We start from the raw sequence: 19640 nt of genomic DNA on the forward strand, positions 1-19640 counted from the left end.
TTTTAAATGGGCTTTTAAGTGTCCCAGAGAGTGAAAGTGTGAAAACCATACTTATGTGTTCACTAAGCATTTCTTGCTCATTTGCTAGGAATAAACAATATTTTTTAAAAAATCATGCATACTAAAGGGAAAGGGAGTTGACTTCAAAAACTCTGGGAGGGCCTTTCCTTAGCCTCATGGAGTTGGATTCCCAGGGCCAGGCAGGAATTGCTGGGCTGGGCTGAGGGGGGACTCTACCCTAGGGGAAGGGACTGTGTACCACCTGGTGAGGGACCACATGAACAGGTGTTCAAATGGCCACTTCATGCTTTGACTTCTTGGTAAAAGATGCCAGAATATCAAAGTGGGGAAAGTGGGACACATATATAACACAGATACCTATATATAACATATATAAAATGATAAGGCATTTACCTTCACAAGTATGGGAAGGTGAAAAATATTTTACCTCAGAACTCAGATTGCTTTCCTAAGAACTCAGACCTTTCCTGAGCACACACAGAATTCGTGCTTTAGCAAAATCATGCATCCACTCTGGAGGCACACAAATTGTCACTTTGATCTTTAGTTCTTCCAGTAATTCATCTGCTAGAAAATATCCAAGTGTCACAAAAATTGTGCAAGTCTAACTTGCTGCTCACTTCAATTCATGAATAACAGTTTAAATTTGTTTTAAATTCAAGAGAGCCTCTGGCCTCTGCTACAGAGAGATCACAGTATTGCAGCTTCTATTTCGATGGCTTCTCTTTAAAGTGAGTGGGTTGTTCGGAAATTGTTAGTAGTGTCCTCTCTGAAAGGCAGAATTCTGGAAATGAAAAATATCTTGGCCTCATGGCAAAATGTTTGAATACTGTGCCACTTAGGCACAAACTGAGCAGGATGCGCTGAGGGCCTGGACCACGACTTCCATGATGAGTAATTTGGAATGCCATTGTAATGAAAATTTCCAAAGATATCCACAAATCATTAGCTTTTAGCACTGGCTGTACTTAAAAATGAAAAATCTGTGTAACCTTGTAATTATATCGAGGGTCCAGTAAAAAATCTTTTTGATTCCCTTTCAAGATAAAACAAGAAACATTTCTCCTCTACCAACATTTTAGCCCAGATTTAATTTCAATAATATCGTCAATTTGATAGATAACAAATCATTACTGAACAGTTCCAATAGGTCTCAACTTATCTTGATGTTAACGACTTATAATCACCTTTATGTTAGGTCTTAAAGCTTTATTATCCTTAAATATAACTAGTATAGTGGACCATTAAATTCCAAAGAGATCTGAGACGATATTGATTGGGGTGGCAACCAAAATTTTAAGGTGCCTGAATTCCTTTTCGGAACATCTTTAAACTGAATGCGTATGTCATTTTTAAAATAATCATTAATTTTCCAGGGGAGGTCTCCTGTCCTAGGACTTCTAAATTTGCACCACACACACAAGCCTCCCAAAACTAGTATAAATTTCCCTAATAAATATAAGGAGTTCAAAGCAGAACTTCTTAAGGAGAAGGAAAAGGCTATCGCTGTGAAACTGCGCCTAGGTACCCCCTGCGTCTTCAAGCCAGGCGTCCCTACCTGCGTGGGCTCTGCCGGGTTTGCACCGCGGCCGAAGCCTGCCACGAAGGCTGCAAAGTCGTTTCCCTCCTGTTCCGATGAGGTACTCGACTTGGTGACCATTTCAAGTGTTGGGCTGAGGACACCGCACTCAAGGGGAATTTGTCCCCACCTCCAGCCGGAGCCTTCATCCTACTTCTCGGACACTCTGAGGGCCGCTCGTATGTCCAGAGACGCAGGCATCGGAGAGCGTCTCAGCTGCGGAGGCGCGGCCCCCGCCCTCCCGGGACATGTCTCGAAAACCCCGCGGACAGCGTGGATACTGCGCCCCGGGGTCGGATTTTTCTCTTTCCCCATCCCCCCCAGCCCCCGGGACCCTGCCTGCCCGGCTAACCGGCCCCAAGTTGCAGAATAGCTGAGATGCTTGTCATATTTGCGGTCGCGCGACTCAGCGGGCTGTGCGCGCGCGGCACTCGTTGCCGCCTTTGTCACTAGCGGCTCCGTCATTTGCATGAGTGGTCTGAGGGGATTATTGGTGGTTAGTTGTGGTCCCGTGGCCGGAGTGTCTCGTTTCCTCTCCCCTTCTCCTTAAGCTTTTCCTTAAGAGAAAATCAAGGGCGAGCCGGCTGGGAAGGGAGCCGTGGGCGGCGCTGCCACCCGGCGTCTCGCGTGCTCCGCCTGCCCCTTCCTGCTCCTGGGGCGGACGGGGCCCTGCTCGGCATTTATCGCGCCTCCCGGGACCGCCGGGGGAGGGGGCGGGGCCCGGCCGAGGGGGCGGGGCCTGGTGGTCGAGGGGCGGGGCCTTCTGAGCCCGGGGCCCGGAGCTCGCGGGAGGCTCGCTGGCCGCACGTCACTCCTCCACAGCTAGTGCTGGAGCAGTGGCTGCCGCTCGCTCGGTCAGGGCGCCCCCTCCGCCCGCCTCCGGCTTCCTCCTCCGCTGCCTGCCTGCCGCCGCCGCCGCCGCCGCCTCCTCCTCCACCATTGTATAATGCTCCGAGCGCGCAGGCAGAGGACGGCGGAGTCTTAGCTTCGGTCTCGCCTCCTGCCCGCTCCTCGGCGCCACCCTTGGGCCCCCGGAGCGGGGGATTCCGCATGGAGCGGGAGTAGCTTGAGGAGTGGGCAGAAACCCCTCCCGATGTGCTAGTTCCCAGGTGGAGCTGCATGTGGTAAGTTCTCCCGGCGCCGGCTTGGAGGGGATTCTCGGATGCGCGGGGCTCCGGGTGGGTGGGGGCAGCGCTGGGACCCGGCCAGGGCCGGGTGAGCCTGGAGGGCGGAGGAGGGGCCCGGGCGGCCGCGAGGGTCGCGGGAGCCTCGGCGAGAGGGACCTGGGCTGGAGCAGGTACCGGGAGGAGCGCTCCCTCCCGCTGCTCCCCGGCCCCGCGCCCTTGGACCCCCGGGGCCGGCGCCGGGTACCCCCAGCGTTCTCGGGCAGATCTGCTGGGGGAAGGGCAGGCAGGGGACTGGCAGTCACGGACCGGGGTCAGGAGAGGGTCGGGAGCTAACCAGAGCCTAACGGTGGGGCGGAGGGAGCTTGGAGCTGTCGCTTTTACATCTGGGATCTGTGTGCGTGTTGTGGCGGTTGTGTTGTTGTGAACGTGCGAGACTTTTTTTTTAAGACTCGTATTGCTGGCGCGACGGCTGCTTCACTTTTCAGTCCTGTGGCCGTGTTTGCATCCAGCTTGCTTTAGTGTATTTCTGTGAGTTGCCCTGTGTTTTAGCTTAGAAACATCCTTCTCCGCCCTCTTTTCGCCCGTGCCCCAGTGAATTGATTTTGAATGTGTATGTGTGTTAAACTGGATGTCTCATTAGTTTTTTAGTTAGAAATCTAAAAGTCATCTTAGTGGTGACCGCCTCTGACTGAGAGGGAGGGCGCCGAGGGGAGCCAGCTGTCCCAGGCCCTGGACTTTGTACCAAGACGTGGTGCCTTCAGAGCGCCTCTGCATCGAGAGAAAATCATAAATTCCCTCCACCCTCCCTTGGCCAGCAGTTACCTTACTTTTAGCAGAAATAATAGTAATAGATTGAGATGGGAGTAGAATTCTGTGTTTAGCCTTAAATTTCGCAAAAAGATTAGGTATCATTGTCTTAGAATAACTTTTTGCTCCCAAGCTGGGTTAGTTTCAGGATGTTTCAGGAGGTGGAGAGTAAGTTTTTACAGGCACTTAATGGGGAAGGGCAATCAGCAAGGTGAGACGTCCAGTCTCAGACTGTACCAGTTTTCATTTGAGTCAAGCTGGACAGCCTCCTTTGGTCTTAAGGAAGATAGTAAATGTTTTCAAGCTTTGTTCATGAAATATGCTTTGTGATTTCTCAATATATGTTAAGAAATGTCCATAACGTGTGTAAAGAGCCTAGAAGTTGTACTAGCCAATCGGATCCCTGAGGCCTTAAGTGTTCAAAGTAGCCTTTTATAATTAGAGAGGAGTCTCTGACAAGAGTGAAGTGGGCTCTTGGCTCCACTCAACCCCTGGAGGACAGTCCACCTGAGAGCCTCTGGGTTGTTTTGCTGATGGGGGGTGGGGGGGGTAGTTGTTCAGCTACCCAGAAGCCATAACTCACCCCTAGAGCTCCTCCCACTCCTCCCCCTTTTTATAGCAGTCTATTCTGATTTGAGTGTGGTAGGGTGTGCTCTGAGGATGAAAATACCCATCCTCTGAGATCTCAGCTTCTGGCAGGAGCAAGAAGAGCTTGTTCGTAGATCTCTACTTTCCTGTTCATTTCAGTTATTTCTTCATGGGGGGAAAAAAACGAGAGGGATAAATGTTAGAAAGTTTGCCTTTAACTTTGTTGATTTACTTAGAGATATTATACGTAAATATAAAGTTGTTTATGTTGTTCATCAAGTTTGGAACCCTTTAAAATAACTTTATTTCTTTCCCCTCCTCCTAATTAAAACGTGCATAACCATGTTGCTCTCAGGTGAGAAAGCTTATGAAATAGATCGGACAGCCTTTTATTTTTTAAACATTCAGCTCTGTTCCTTGGGTAATTACAATAGATAGGAGACTTAAATTTTATAATACCAACTAAGTGTAGGACATGAATGTCCTAGGGAACAGTTTTATTGTCAAGCGAGTGTCACAGCTTCTTAGGTAACAGCTGCTTGGGCCTGTTTCCCTTAAAAAACTAAGAAAGGGATATTAGCTCACATTTATAAACCCTTTAGACTTCTGTTTGTTGAATTGTCCCCTTGAAAGCCTTTTATTTAATTGAGAAGCTGAAATATAAACTTTACCCAGTTGCTGTGCACTAAATTATTAATAATGAGCATAGTTAAATGGTATTTATTTTGATATTTTAAAACTCAAATTTGTGTAGCAGCGGATAGCTTTTGGCATATGCTATTTTAAACAGTGTTCCAATGGCAGAATGAGTTGCAACACTACTTAGAAAGGTGCACACACACAAAATAGATAAAAAAACATATAAGGGGACATTGAAGATACATATGTACAAATAAATCAAGGTTTTTTCTGTCAAAAATTAAACTGGGAACGCATGTACACCCGTGGTGGATTCATGTCAATGTATGGCAAAACCTTTTTATTTAAATTAAAAAAAAATTAAACTGATGAAGAAAATAAAAATAAAAGCATACTTCAAATTATCAGTAACAAGTTATACTAAAAGTTTGCCCATGGTCAAAATATTTTACACTTTAGCTATTAAGAAAGATAAAAGCTACAACATAAACTTTTAGAAGTTTCTTTTGCTGTGATTTCTTGTTAAAAAACAAATACTAATAAAAAGCATGAAGTTTTATATTTTGTTATATCAAAAAAATCAAGACAACTTTGTTAGTATTGTAACATAGACTTTAAAAATGTGTAGGTTAAGATGATATTTTGGAGTATGAACTCTAACTCACTTGTAGAATTTTTTAAAACTTTGTTGCTACAGAAATTTCATATTTAGTGTTACAGCCTATCCTGTAGGAGATAGTTGCAGTAGTTTCTTGGCAAAGCAGGGGTGGGGTGGGGGGAGAGAGAGGAGAGAGAGGTGTCTCTGATTACTGAGTGCAAAGATCAGGTGTATGCTCAAGGCACCAGAGGACAAGCTCCAGTTTTAAGTGAAAATGGCCTTGAAATAAGGGTAACACCCACCTTCACGGTCTTTCCATTAATCAGCACTGACCAGCAGAACAGGATCATCTAAAAATGCGGTGGCCACTGCATATGCACAAATCATGTCTTTTCTACCAACTGTTAATAATTATTCCTTAAACAGCCAACAGAAACCCCCAAGCTAGGACTCCTGCTTAAAGAAATGTGTGGATATTTAATTTAATTCTAATATTCTTTTTTTTTTTTTAATTTATTTTCACTTGGAGGATAATTGCTTTACAATGTTGGTGTTGGTTTCTGCCGTACATCAGCATGAATCAGCCTGTGGCAGGTACACATATGTCCCCTCCCTCTTGAGCCTCCCTCCCACCCCCCACCCCAGCCCACCCTTCTAGGTTGTCACAGAGCCCCCAGTTGAGCTCCCTGTGTCTTACAGCAAATTCCCATTGGTTACCTACTTTACATATGGTTAGTTCTAATATTCTTGAAGGAAAGAGCAGCTCACCAAAGTTGGCATATCTTTTAAACAAAATGATTGTCTCCAACGGCCAGTGCAATTGGCGTTAAAGGCAAACTTCTGCCCCTCTATACAGATGCGGGGCAGTCCTGTGAGCAGCACTGTCCCCCAGAGCGCCCATCACTCATTGTGTGGAGCAGTGTCTTTCTCTATGAGCACTGTGTGGCAGTTCATTCTTTGTATGAATCTGTGAATGGCATATGTCAGGCCAAAAAGACGACATTCCTATTCTGGGTAATAAATGGACGCCTTGTTGGGTTTTTTTTTTTCCTTGAAGATCATGAGACAAACAAAACATACTTGGCTGTCTAAAAATTTTCTTTGAAATAGAAATTCAAAAATAAAAACATCAGAATATCTTTGCAAATATATGATTGCTCATAGGACAAACCAGATGCAGGTCATTTCAACAAGCACCCCAGACAATGAAAACTCCCTTTTGGAAGAGAATTCATTTCTCTTTGTGGTCTGAGGGCCCCAGGAGCTAGAAAGCCTCCTTCGTCTCCTCTCAAGGTCTCCCATCCCTCCCCTGAACTTAAACGGGGATCCCTGCCTGGAGTCCCAGCAGCCAGTCCCACAATTTGGTGTATCTGTCTTAGCAACCCAGGAGCACAGAAGCCGTGTTCTGCACCCACTGCAGCTTTCAGTTCGGAATGGAGTCGGCATCGGCATCTGCTGTCTCGTTTGGCCTCCTCTCACACTTGTACGCCCGTGTGTCCAGAGCTGGGCCTGCCCCTGAGCAGGGACAGCAGAGCCAGGGCCGAGTGTGCCCGCTCGGCGCTGCCCCGAGTGGAATGAGCCATGCGGATGCGTGGGGCGGGGGCGGAGGGAGGGGAGCGGGGGACAGCGCCGGGCCGACTGCGCAACTGCTATAGCAGGTCCGACTAGTTTTAGGTGCCCAAAGGCAGCTTTGTTTCTCTGGTAACTCCGGGTAGCAAGCAGCAGACCTCAGTTGTGAACACTCATTTATGTCTGGCCTTACTCTCTCTCTGTCCCCTTGCAGAAACCTGTAGCTTCTCAGAGTTGCTCTTTAATCCTAAGCTTTTTTTTTTTCCTTTCTTTTAAAAACCTTCATAAGTGGTTAACTGAAAAGACGAGGCTAAACCAGGCGTTTGTGTGCTTCTGAGGAGTTTCATGAAGTAGAACAGTGACCGGGAAGGGCTTCTGACTCTCTAGGACACACACACAGCCCCACTCACTCATTCACTCAAGTTGCCTCTGTGAACCTGTTCTGCAAAAGTCAGAAGTCTTCCCTGATGGTGCCTGTGGTCAGAAAATTAAATAATGAAGCGTTACTTGCTGCTGATCAACCTTTAGCCCCTTGCTCTGCTCTTCTGGCTGACTGCTTATCATTCCACGCCAGCCACAGCTCTCCGGCTTCAGGCAGGCCGGCTGGAGTACCCCACCCTGGTGTTTAGAAGTGTTGAGTTAAACTCAGGGAATCTGAAAGTCCCAAGGTCATCTCTACACCAGAACAGGTTTGCATAAAATTCTAGCCACGCCAGTGAGATAACAAGGTGGCAACTGTTTTAATCTCAACCTGTCTTAGTAGTTATTCCATTTTTAAATAATACTTGATACAGATTTGCTTTTCAGATTTCTTCCCTTTTCTTGAGGAGGGAACCTCCATATGTGTGTACTTCTGTGTCTTACTTGCTGTCACAGAAAACAGGTCTGGCAGAGGAATTTGAGCACCGTGGTCTGTAGCTGATGAAGAAATTTTTGCACTGCCTCTGTGCTTGTCACGAACCTGGTGATGGTCTTTTCTGAATAGTTTTTTTTTTTTTTAACAGACTACTTTAAAAAATATTTTTATTATGGCCAGAAATAGAAAATAAAATAGATTTTACCTGATGACGGTTGTTAGCTGTCTAGCAGTAGTTGGTTAGCAAATTCAAAACGTGGATTCCTCAAGTGGCACCTGCATTCTTGCTTCGGAAGCCTCTAAAGATAGGCAGGGTGAACAGAATGTTCAGGGGTGGCAGTGGGGTGGGGTGGAGGCAAGATCTCCTTAAAGGTCCTTGAAGCTCCTACAGGTTGAAGTTCTGAGAGGTAGTTTCCTTAGAAAATAAACATGTATTGCTTTCAGTGTGGTACTCTGATTACTTTTATTATGTTTGACTGAGTGACTTTGTGTAAAGTTCTGTGGGTCATTAGTTATCAATGCTCAGAAATCCTTCGGAAGAAATACTTTTTATCTCAGAATAGCCCCAAAGTAATTATTTTTTTTTAAAGAAGGGCTGTCATATTTACAAAGTATCATTCACTGCCTTCAAGCTTAGTTTGTATCCTCCTTTCCTTTTTCTACTCTGTGAATTATTCAAGTGTATGAAGTAAAGTTTAAGTTGTCTTTGTAAAACCTTATTAGGAGTCTGCCTAATTTTTAGAATTAACTAAACATTCTGAATATGAATGAAATAGATATTTACATAGTAGAATAGTTGTTTCTTCCCTTTAGTGTGTGTTAGTCACTTCAGTCGTGTCCGACTCTTTGCAACCCCATGGGCTGTAGCCCACCAGGCTCCTCGGTCCATGGGGTTTCCCAGGCAAGAATACTGGAGTGTGTAGCCATTCTCTTCTCCAGGGGATCTTCCCAGTCCAGGGATTGAACTCAAGTCTCCTGCATTGCAGGCAGAGTCTTTACCCTTTGAACCACAAAGGAAGCCCTTCCTCCCTCTCCACGCGTCTCTGAAGTATATTTCTTTTACCTTGTACCTTAAATTTTAATATGCTTCCCTGGGGGCTCAGACGGTTAAGTGTCTGCCCACAATGCGTGAGACCCGGGTTCGATCTCTGGTTTGGGAAGATCCTCTGGAGAAGGAAATGGCAACCAGTACTCTGGCCTGGAAAATCCCATGGGAGGAGCCTGGTAGGCTACAGTCCATGGGGTCGCAAAGAGTCAGACATGACTGAGTGACTTTACTTACTTAAATTTTAATACTCATATGTCATATTATAGAAATGTGGTAGTTTTCTTTTTAGGGATAGTTTTCTTTTGAGGAATTCAGATTTAGACTATATACAATGCTTAGACTTACTCAATGAGTAAGTAAATAAAGAATATTTCTCTGGTTTTTCTCTTTAGATTGCATGTAGAAGTTAGAAGATAAAGTAAGTTCTGTATTTTTGAGGAATATAAAGTATGTCTTCTTTTAAGTGATTTTTCACAGTATTGAAGCATTACCAATTTTAAAATAGAGGAGATTAAAAATTAATAATATCCCTTAAAAACACTTTTATAAAAACACTCCCTAATGTAGCATACTTAGTTTTTGTTAGTTTTATTCAGTGACAAGTTAGTTGGCTAACAAAACCTAGAAGGTAGTAATGTTTTGTTTTAATTAAGATGAAATTTTATTTTCACAGATTTGTTTTAGCAAATTATGTTTACCTGTGTTGGTGCGACTGTTTTATGTATCTGAAGGCCTTCTTTAAAAAAAAAAAAAAAAACACCATCACATACTTTTGGCAAAGTATTTGGTTTCAACCCTAAGCCTTTTCCCCTCTGACATTGTTTATTAAGGGTCTCTAGTGTAAGCAGAAAAACAAGGTATCTTTGGGGAAAAGATAGTACAGGAGAGTTGAAACCAGAATCCCATCCAAGCAATTATAAGTACTGGAGAAAAAAATGTTTTCATTATGCAGGGGAATGGGGGTGGGACAAGGCTGGTTGGCCTTTACTGGCATATAATCTTAAGGGAAAGAAATTCAAATCTAAGAAGTCCTTCCCTTAATGGTAATGAGGCTTTAGATTCAGCATGCTAAAGCTGAGTTCCTAACAATAAATTAGTGTGGAATAGCATCATAATTTTTAATGTCTATAATAATATTTATAAAAATAATATTATAATGGTTCATATTTACCAAGTTTCCTGTGGAAAGATTGGTGATAATAGTTCGTCTCTTATGAACATACAATATCATAGAACTTCAATACCTCAAACAGTGGTGTAATTTGTAATTTCCATAGGGAGAATTCCAGCAAGTTATATAATCAACTTGCTTCATGATCTCTCTAAGGTTACCAGTGTTTTACAATTTAACGGCTCCTCCCCAATATTCTTTATGAAGTTTTCCCAAAAAACTGCCAGAAGCCATTTCTGTTCAGTGTGGAGGCAATTTCCTGTTATTACAAAGCAATTGGATTGTTGAAGGCTTTTCTATCCTAGTAAAATTCCTACTGCTAACCTTGATACTCATTGTGTGGTTGGAGATCACTTTAGGACCCCCACTGGAAATTCTGAACTACTGGCTTCTCCCAGTCCACATCTTATGACTCAGGTTGTATGTTTGTTGTGTGTGTTCTTGCTTCAGGAATCCTCCAGGGATTTTAGTCATGGATTTTGAAACATCAGTGTTACTTATATACAGACAACAACCTTTTCTTTATACAATATTTCCAGATTTTGAACCATAGCATAATATAGTGTGGTCTTGGCAGGGCTCTTGGCTTGCCAAGCAGTGTCCTATGGAGACCTGAATTAGGGAACAGTCTTGGAAATGTGTATACTTTGAGATCTGTAGATAGAAATTGTGGTGAATAATCAGAATTCAGGAGTGCCTGTTGCTCTCCTGCGCCCCCTTGTGGTTAGATGTGATACTCTTTCAAAGCTCAAGAGGAGCTCCAACTTGTAGTGGGCATGCTTGTTTACAAAGAGCATTTATAGCGTTTTCTGAGTAAAATAGCCTATCAAGTTAATATCATAGTTCTCACTGAGGGTGTAAATAGTTCATTGTGTTTGTTTGACTTTTTCTAAATTTGTAGAATTTAAAAAATATGTATTGATGTGTGTGTACATGTTTTACCTTTTTCTTATGGAAAATTCCAAACACACTCAAAAATAGAGTACAGTGCATCCCCTTGTGCTCATCATTGGGCTTTAACAGTCATCAATATTTTGTCAGTCTTGTTTCATCTTCATGGTCTTTTTTTTTCTAGAGTATTTTAAAGCCTATTCCAGGCTTAGAATCTTTTTTTTTTTTGCTTATCTTAAATTTAGAAACTGTATAATTCGGCTCAGTCTTTTGCTTTAGGTGTGCAGTGCTTTTAGTCAAAATTGTTACGTAAACTAAGGATTGTAAACATCCTCAGTATCTTTGGAAGGTGACTGATGTCCCTAGCTTCCTAAGAGTTAGGTCTAAAACCTAAAGTTCCCAGCTGGCTGAGGAACCAGTAAGACAGGATATTAGAAATATTTTCTATTACTTAACAGTTACAGTCTAAAAAACCTGTTTCTTTACAATGTTTATTAACAAGGCCATAATTTATTCCTAAGAAATATTCACTTGAAATATTATCTCGCAGGATTTGTTTGCTAAATGCAGTTATCAACATTTGAAAATGTCCTTTTCTTTTTCCAAGAGGAAAGGTTATGTTTGACAAACCAGTCAGAAACCGTCTGCAATTTCATAGAAGTAGATAAAAGTCCTAGGAGGGAAGGCAAGAGTTTCTTACATCCCCAAACAGTAAAAGCTGTTGACTTCGAGGTTGACTTCCTGGCCGAATTTCGGTTTGTCTCCAGGCTTTAAGACGCTGTCGAGAAAGCCCGGGGATTGTTCGCTGCGGGACCCGTCCGACTGGAGTCTGATCGCGGATGCGCGGCCGCGCGCTACCCGCGGCAGAGAGCGCCGCCAGGAGAGCCCGGGGAGGCGCCTCCGCAAACAGTGGTGTCGGGTTACAGCCTCGGAGCCGCGCCGAGCGCGCCTAACTGGCTAGATCTAGTGACTGGCTTCATAATTACATTGCTGATTTGTTAGGGAAGGCTTTGTCTTACTTAGCAATTAGCATGGATGTTACTGCAGGGACCTCATCCTGGATGAGCTTGGGCTTAAAAAAAGAAAAAGAAAAAAGAAAACTTCCCCGATAGGGGCAGCTTTAGGGGTTCAGTTACTCACCCTCCCTTGTCTTCTGGGAGTAAACACTCAGAGGCTTTCTCCCTGTTGGAATTTTGCCCGTGTTTCTGCCATTCCCGGAGGCCGGAAGCAGTCGCTTTGGGGTCTGCAGGCAGCCTCGGGGAGTGCTGACCCCCGCATGGCCTCCCGGAGGCTCACCCCCAGGAACTGGGGAACTGCACGGGTCACAGTGCATGGAACACCCCCGCTGGCAGATCCTTGCAGGCACCCCACTTTCTTTTTAAAATTAATTTATTTTAATTGGAGGATAATTACAATATTGTGATGCTTTTTGCCATACATCAACATGAATCAACCATGGGTATACATATGTGTTCCCCCCATCCTGAACCCCCTCTCCCACTTCCCTACCCACTATCCCTCTAGGTTGTCCCAGAGCACTGGCTTTGGGAGTACCCCACTTTCTGTCAGCTCTCTCCCAGATCTGCCAGCATCCCCCCGCCCATGTCCCTTCAGGGTGTCCTAAGTCGTGTCCCCCAACCCCCACCCCGTGGCTTCTGCTGTTACCTGGGGGAGGAAGGATGTCAAAAGCATAGCCATTATCAGATTCCTGAATGTTGGATGTTTATTAAGGTGTAATATTTTAACAGTATAGAAAGTTGTCTAAGGGAACCTGGCTTCCCCTGTGGAACAAGGAGGGGGCCTCTCCTTCCTGCCCGGGAGGTGCTGTGTGACCAGCTGACAAAAGAGCTCTTCCCAGAGTTCGCCGGAGGCTGGTGGCAGGCATCCTGGTCAGGAGCAGGGGCTCTCCACTTGGACCACCTCAAGAGCAGGACCCAAAGCATACCCTAAGGCAGGCGTCAGAGGGGAGAGATGAGAATATTCTGTGTTTCAGAAGTTGTCTCACCGGCATTTGTAGCCAGCCTCTCTCCTGCTCTGGAGAGACTGTCACCCACTCAGTAGTTTTGCCAGGGGCAACTTCTTTCTTCTTCCACTGCCCCCGAAAGAAACTGAAAGTGTGCGCGTGTTTCCATTTACAGGACTTTAACTTTGGGTTTGGCGGCTCAGGATGTCTGAATGAGGAAATAGCTTCTGCTAGCCTGCTTGAAGACACTCGTCACACATCATAGCTTCTTTTTTCTTCAAACTGGGTAGCTCTGTGAGGGAAAGTCATCATTCTGAGTCATTAGCGTTACTGTGAACGCCTCGTTTTTATGGTTTTTAGTGTTAGCATGGGCACTGCTGGACCCTTCAGCAGCCCGTAGTCACCAGCAGTCACACAGGACGGTGTGGTTGGGGAGACCCGGGACTGAGCCTTTCACTTGAGAGCTGTTAACTAGTGACACGGGCATAGCAGGCCAGCGGCTCATCGAACAGCAGACGCCAGCCTCTTCAGCCTGGTGAGGACGTAGAGTGAGACACGCTCCCGGGGAGCCCAGGGCCCCACTAGGAACTACCCTCCCCTGATGGCAGACTCCAGGACTGAGCTCTGCCCTGTAAACTGACTGTTGAGACATGTCACTTACTCGTGAAGCCCGCTATACTCCTGAGAAAGGAACACCCTGGCTTTCTACTTGTCACTTACTGGTCCAAAAGGAAATTGGAACAAGCTCTTGAAAATGTACACAAGGTGCAAACCATCCAGCCTTGAGGTGTTTTAAAGTAATAAATTTCAGGATTCCCCCGTGTGCCCTGCCTCTGTGTGTGGACAAACGAGTGTTTGTGAGCATCGGGTGGTGCGGAGCTGGGAGCTGTTTCCACGGCTGCCCTGGTGTGCTGGCCGCTTGCTGCCCCTCCTGGCTGCCTCTTTGATCATATGGTCAGTCTTAGCTTCCCCAGTGATTTCCTCCCTTCAGAAATTGGAACTAAGCTATCAATCCTGACCTTCTTTTAAAACACCTTTTGCAGCATTTATTCCCTTGGATACTGAGTAGGATTTTCCTTCTGTTTGGGGGGCTAAACTGAGTTAAAGTCTTTTGCATCTTTTTTTACCCCCCCCCCCCACTGAGTAAGAAAGCCAGCCCCCATGGTGGGCTGGGGCAGGCTCCCAGTTTGGGCCTCTCATAAGCCCCAGGGATGATGCTGCCCTCAGGGGTCTCGCACAGCCCCTCCGTGCTCCTATCAAGTCAGCGGCCCCCAGGCTCTGGGCCTCTAGGAAGCACTAGTGGCCACAGCAGGCTGCAGGTTAAAACAGTGGGTTTTGTTGTTAGTGGGGATGACAGAAGTGGTGGTTTGCAAAAGTGGATTTAATATTGTTAATTTTAAAATCATAATTAGTTCCTGGGGAACCTGGTGCTCAGCCATTTGTAGACAGCCTTTTGGGCTGGGGTTTTGTATGGAGCAAAGCAGCTCTCTTGCTGCGAACTATTGAAAGTCAACCCTCGACATAAGTGTTTGTATTATCAAAATAACAAAAAAAGGAGGGGAAAAAGAAAATCGTAACATTTATTTTGACAGTTCAAATAATATTAAAGGACAGTGTTGTAAACAGTTTTTCTAAGACATAGCTTTAAAATAATTGAAAAAGCACTGAGTTTAAGAGAACTATTTTGATTGCTTGGTTTTTTTTCTTTTTTTTTTAAATGTTTGCATCTTTTTCCTGTAGTGCTTTACAAATATAAAAGCTATGAAATGCTCCTTTTAGCACATGGGTACTATTTCAGTTTCTCTTTGGACACTGGGCCTCACTACCATTCACTCTGATCACAGCAAGAAGAACCTAGGCCCCAGTGAGCTGGTGGTATCGCATGTATCAGTCTGAGAAACTGAGTTTTATCATTAAAATTGAGCTTAGGACATCTTACTTCTGCATGTAGTCTTTCTTTTTTGATGTCTGTTGACATCAGAAAGCTACTCATTCTGTTTCCTTATCTGTTTAGGCACAAATAGGGAAGCAGTTTAGACTCAGATTTAATTGAGTAAAGGTATTCTCAGGCTTAAATATGAAATAGCTGGATGGGGGAAAAAGGAAGTCGTGGTTGTCAAAATGAGGTCCCTAGACCAGCATCACCTGGAAACTTGCTGAAAATATAGATCTCGGTCCTCCACACCAGACCAAATGAATGAGAATCTGGGACAATGGGGGGTGGGGGGGAGCATTCTTTTACCAAGCCCCCTTTGTGAATCTGATGCTCACTCAAGTTTGACAACTGAAGAATGAGAGAGGCACGCACATCTTTCTGAATGCAGGTGGGCACTGCCCACCCTCAGTGCCTCAGGTCCCGACAGATCTCCTTACTTAACACCTGCCCTGTACAGCTGTGCCCTCTGAGGTTCGTTCAGCCTTCCCCTTGGTCATACCCTCCCTTCACGCCAAGGTTACACTCAGAGCCAAAGACACATCTCTGTTTTTGTTTTACAGTCCTTCTCTGGCTATCCCTCAGTGTCTTTTCTCATTCTTTCCATTTACTATTCATCCAGCCGCTATTTCTGAAGCATCTTCTGTGTGTCAGGGACTGCCTTACCCTGAGGATACAGAGATGAACAGAACTGTCTAAAACCCTCAGACAGCTTACCGTCTGGGGTGGGACATGTACACTGAGAGGCAATCCTGCCTTAAATATAAACCTCAAATCCTATCTCCGGAAGTCTCCCTCCAGTCACCTAGTCTGTACTGATCTCTGACTCCTGACTGTGGGAGTCATTAGAATCTGGAATTGCAAACCCCCAAATAATATCTTTTCCTGCTTCTCTGGTTCTTTCTCTTCTGAGGAATCACCTAGTGACGTTACTGTTGACCATCTGCCCTGGGCAGATTTGTAGCATTTGAGGGCAGGGTCCTTCCTAGTGAAAGTGGCTCTACTGAAAGCCAGGTTTGATATCTGGAGAGTTTTATTCACTATTAAACTTCCTGGAAAACTCCCGCAGAGAAGTGTTCATTTGTATTCCTCCCTATGAGTTTTTGTTCTCTCTTTTCAAAACTTAGATTGCTGCGGTTAATATTTGCCAAAATTTATGTTAAGCAAATCAGAATGTTAGGGGTTTGTTTCTAACAAGCTTATTGGGGAGGGAAGTTATTTTATCTTGAACTGTATATTAAAAGCCAGTGAATATTCAATAAAAAGAGTGACTGTGGTTAGTTTTAGACTCCTCTAGGTGGACAGGAAAGGGAGGGAGCACCCACCTCACTCCTCCATGTCAGAGTCTCTAACCAGCCCCTTTGGGCTTTCGACTGAAAGACTGGATAGAAGACATGGGCTTTGGGCCTGGGTCTTCACAAGTCGAGGGAGGGGGCAAAGTGAGGTGCTGAGCCTCCAGGTAGCCTGGAAACCAAGTTGTCTCTCAGGGACTTCAGGCTACCCTCCGGTGTCCAGTTCCACTCCAAGGGGCCTCTCATGCAGGAACATCACACACCTCCTGCCAGCCCCGCACCCCCACCCCTGTTACCTTGAAGCCCTTAATGACCTCCAGCTACTGCTCCATCTTCACTCTGCAGCCAAGTGGGGCCTTTTAAAAGGTCACGTGCCTCTCCAGTGGCCTGGAGAGCTACTGCTGTTGTCTTGAAGTGCCTGAGGAAAGGCTTTGGGCAGCCTGGCCCTTGTGTTTTTGAGAGGCTTGTCTTGTCTTTGAATCGTGTCTGCTCCGTGTTCACACAGCTCCGAGTGAAGGTCCTTCTCACTTCCCTCCCACTTCCAGGAGTTGGAGGCCTCTTCTGAACGTGGGCAGACAGAACTCTCAACAGGGTGTTAAGCAAACTTTGGGAAAACTTTTTTTTTTTTTTTCAAATTTTAAATTAAAAAAAAAATTTAATGTTCTATATAAGAATGTGGGTTAGATTTTAGCATGTCATTTTTCACTCCTTTTTGTAAAAATGTAGATAGAGTTCAGATTACAAATCAAGATTGTGTGCACTTTGCAGTCTTACTGGGTGTGTAGAGCAGTTTGCCTCATAAAACGAAATAGAAAAATGAAGCCAAACCTGCTTTGAGAGATACTCTATCACGGGTCCTTATTTACACATTTGAGAAACATCCAAGATTCAGTTCGTCTGTCTGTTCCTGCTCACGGATTTGGCTTACCCAGGTCCTCCTCCTTCCCCTTCAAGACAGCCTTACAGATGTCTCATCAGGCTTTCCCTAAATCACTCGGATCCATATCACATCACAGAGCTGTGGCCAGCTTTGTTGTTGTTGTTGTTGTTTAGTTGCTAAGTCATGTCTGATTCTTTGCGACCCCATGGACTGCAGCACACCAGGCTTCCATGTCCTTCACTGTCTCCCGGAGTTGGCTCAATTATCATTGAGTCGATAATGACCAGCTAGATTATTCTAATTGGAAATCAGGTGCCTCTCACATTGAAATCTCTCTGAAAAGTATCTCCATAGATCTCCCTCAGCCATGAGAATTTGGCTAACCATGCCTGTAGTACCACATGCTTGTTAAATAGTTAAGTTCTGTGTGCTTGGTGATTATTTCTAGAGAAATGTGAGTTATTGAAAAAGTCCTGTTGTTTTCTTCCTGGTAACAAGTCTTTAAAAGACAGTTCTGTGTGAATGACTGAAAGAAAGGAAATGTCTGCATTGTCTTTCCTGAGTGTTACTTCTCCTTCAGAGAGCCAGTCAACATTTAAAGCACCCATGAGCTTACATACTTGTTTTGAGGCATGTGTTTGGTTTACATTTTGGGATAGTGCTTCTCAAACTTTCTGTGATGAAAGACCATCTTGTTTGTGTTTTTTCTCCTTTATGGACTAATACTTCAGTAAAACCTGACAGAATACTGGAAAAATGAAATGAGTTACAAGGATATAAAAATAGAAGCCTCATTTTAAAAAGTTTTATTCACAAAATATAATTACTCTATAAATCTGCCATAAAAATTTCTAAGCAGTATAGAATTCTCTGCTTACCTCACTGTGAACCAGTAACAGTTTGCAGACTGGTTCCATCTATGGATCACACTTTGAGAAACACTGTTTTAAGAGAGAGAGAGTGCGTGCACGCACGTGCACTTGTGTACTCACACACACTTGGGTGTATTGGGCACATTCAAAGTATAGTGTATAACAGAGGCTATATAACTGCCTTATATGATAGCTAAATGCATTTGGTGAGCTCTTTGGTAAAAGTGGGTTTCCCTGATAGCTCAGTTGGTAAAGAATCCACCTGCAAAGCGGGAGACCTGGGTTCGATCCCTAGGTTGGGAAGATCCCCTGGAGAAGGGAAAGGCTACCCACTCTAGTATTCTGGCCTGGAGAATTCCATGGACTGTATAGCCTGTGGGGTCACAAAGAGCTGGACACAACTAAGCAACCTTCACTTTCACTTTTTTTTTCCTTTGGTGAAAGTGGAGTTTTTCTGGAATTGGCATTAAATGCTTAAATTGTAAGCAAATACAAATGGTATATACTTGAATACAGTTATGTGTTTCAAAATACAGCTGTCCGGGAGTACTTCTGATGGATAAAGTAGAAAGTGTTTTGTATTGTGAAATGAAGTCACCTCCTCTCTGATTCACACTCAGGTTTAAATGGGCACAGATACTTTAGATAGGAAATCTCCTATGCAAAGTGTATAAACAAATGAGACAGCACTGAGCAGTAGGCAATGTTGCTGTCATGTGAAGCACTAGATAAGCCCTTTGTTACTATCATACCTTCTTTGCCTCAGAGAACAGTTAATTATGGGACTGGTCTTTGGTCCTAGTGATTGACAGCCATTTTCTTAATGTTTACAAAGTGGGGGGAAGTGTTTCCTATAAGTAACTCCACATTCTTTATGAGCATTAACCAAGTCTCAGGCTGATTCTGACTTGATGGATTGCAGTTGTCTTCGTTCTCTGCTGGAGACTGAGGCACATGAAGGCAGCCACCCAGAATGGGACTTGTGTGCCAGGCCCTGTGTCCACCTGCATGCCTGGCCTTCTTCCACAAAGCCCTAGAAGGAAGTTTTATTATGGTTAGCCTTATCCCTTTAGGATGAGACTCCTACTTTAAAATGATAATGAAGTGTAGGAGAAGTTGTTCAGCCCCTTGAAGACCAGGCTTTATTCCTGTTCGGGACGACCCACTTTCTGGCATAGTGCCCAAGACAGCCTAAATGCGGGATGAGTTAAAGGATTAAAGGAGGCCATTCAGTAAAAGACAAGTCACCTTTAGAAAAAAATGCTGGGTAACTGCAAAGCACTTTTTTATATGTGACATCATGAAAAAGAGTGAGTGGCCTTGAGGAGAGCATTAACACGCCCCTCTGGGTAAGCATTGGAGAGGGGGAAGGAACAAGCCACGGGCCTAGCTTGATTAGAAGCACGTCTCCGGGTCTGAACGACACGAGGACAGCTTTCTTGGTTAAATGGTTATAAAGTGGGGTCTGTGAGACACAGACCGGTGGACTTGTGATTGCTTGTTTTAGATGCTGAAGTTCTGAGAGGAAGGGCCAGCTGCTCTCCAGAAAGCACAGGCATTTGGGGATGTCTTCAATCAGGACAGAGCACATGAGGAGGCTGCCATATCAGGCAAGGTGGGCAGGAGTTAAAACCCATTCCCCAGTGCTCAGGGTCTGAGATAGGAGGTCGCTGTAGGAATCACAGTAGGTATTTTAAGAAATGTACCCAGTACCCAAACAGCAATACTTATAATCACAGCAAATTTATTTTAAATTAGTCCAATTGCACTCAGGTATGACAGCCTATGATGAAACTTAGCCATGGA

The 19640-nt window shown here is 44.6% G+C and overlaps 1 protein-coding gene across 2 annotated transcripts in view; it reads left to right on the forward strand.

Moving 5' to 3' along the window:
* Window positions 1–19640, forward strand: part of SERTAD2 (SERTA domain containing 2) — a 108618-nt gene that overhangs the window by 86987 nt on the left and 1991 nt on the right. Inside the window, exon 1 of one of the 2 annotated variants that reach the window (XM_069580345.1) lies at window positions 2046–2724. The exons of the other annotated variant lie outside the window; for it this stretch is intronic. The gene's annotated coding sequence lies outside the window, so the exon portion shown is untranslated. Of the gene's footprint in view, window positions 1–2045; window positions 2725–19640 lie in introns of those variants that run through there. 2 annotated transcript variants of the gene reach the window in all.

This window comes from Ovis canadensis, chromosome 3 (genome assembly GCF_042477335.2).
Source record: "Ovis canadensis isolate MfBH-ARS-UI-01 breed Bighorn chromosome 3, ARS-UI_OviCan_v2, whole genome shotgun sequence".
NCBI lineage: Eukaryota > Metazoa > Chordata > Mammalia > Artiodactyla > Bovidae > Ovis > Ovis canadensis.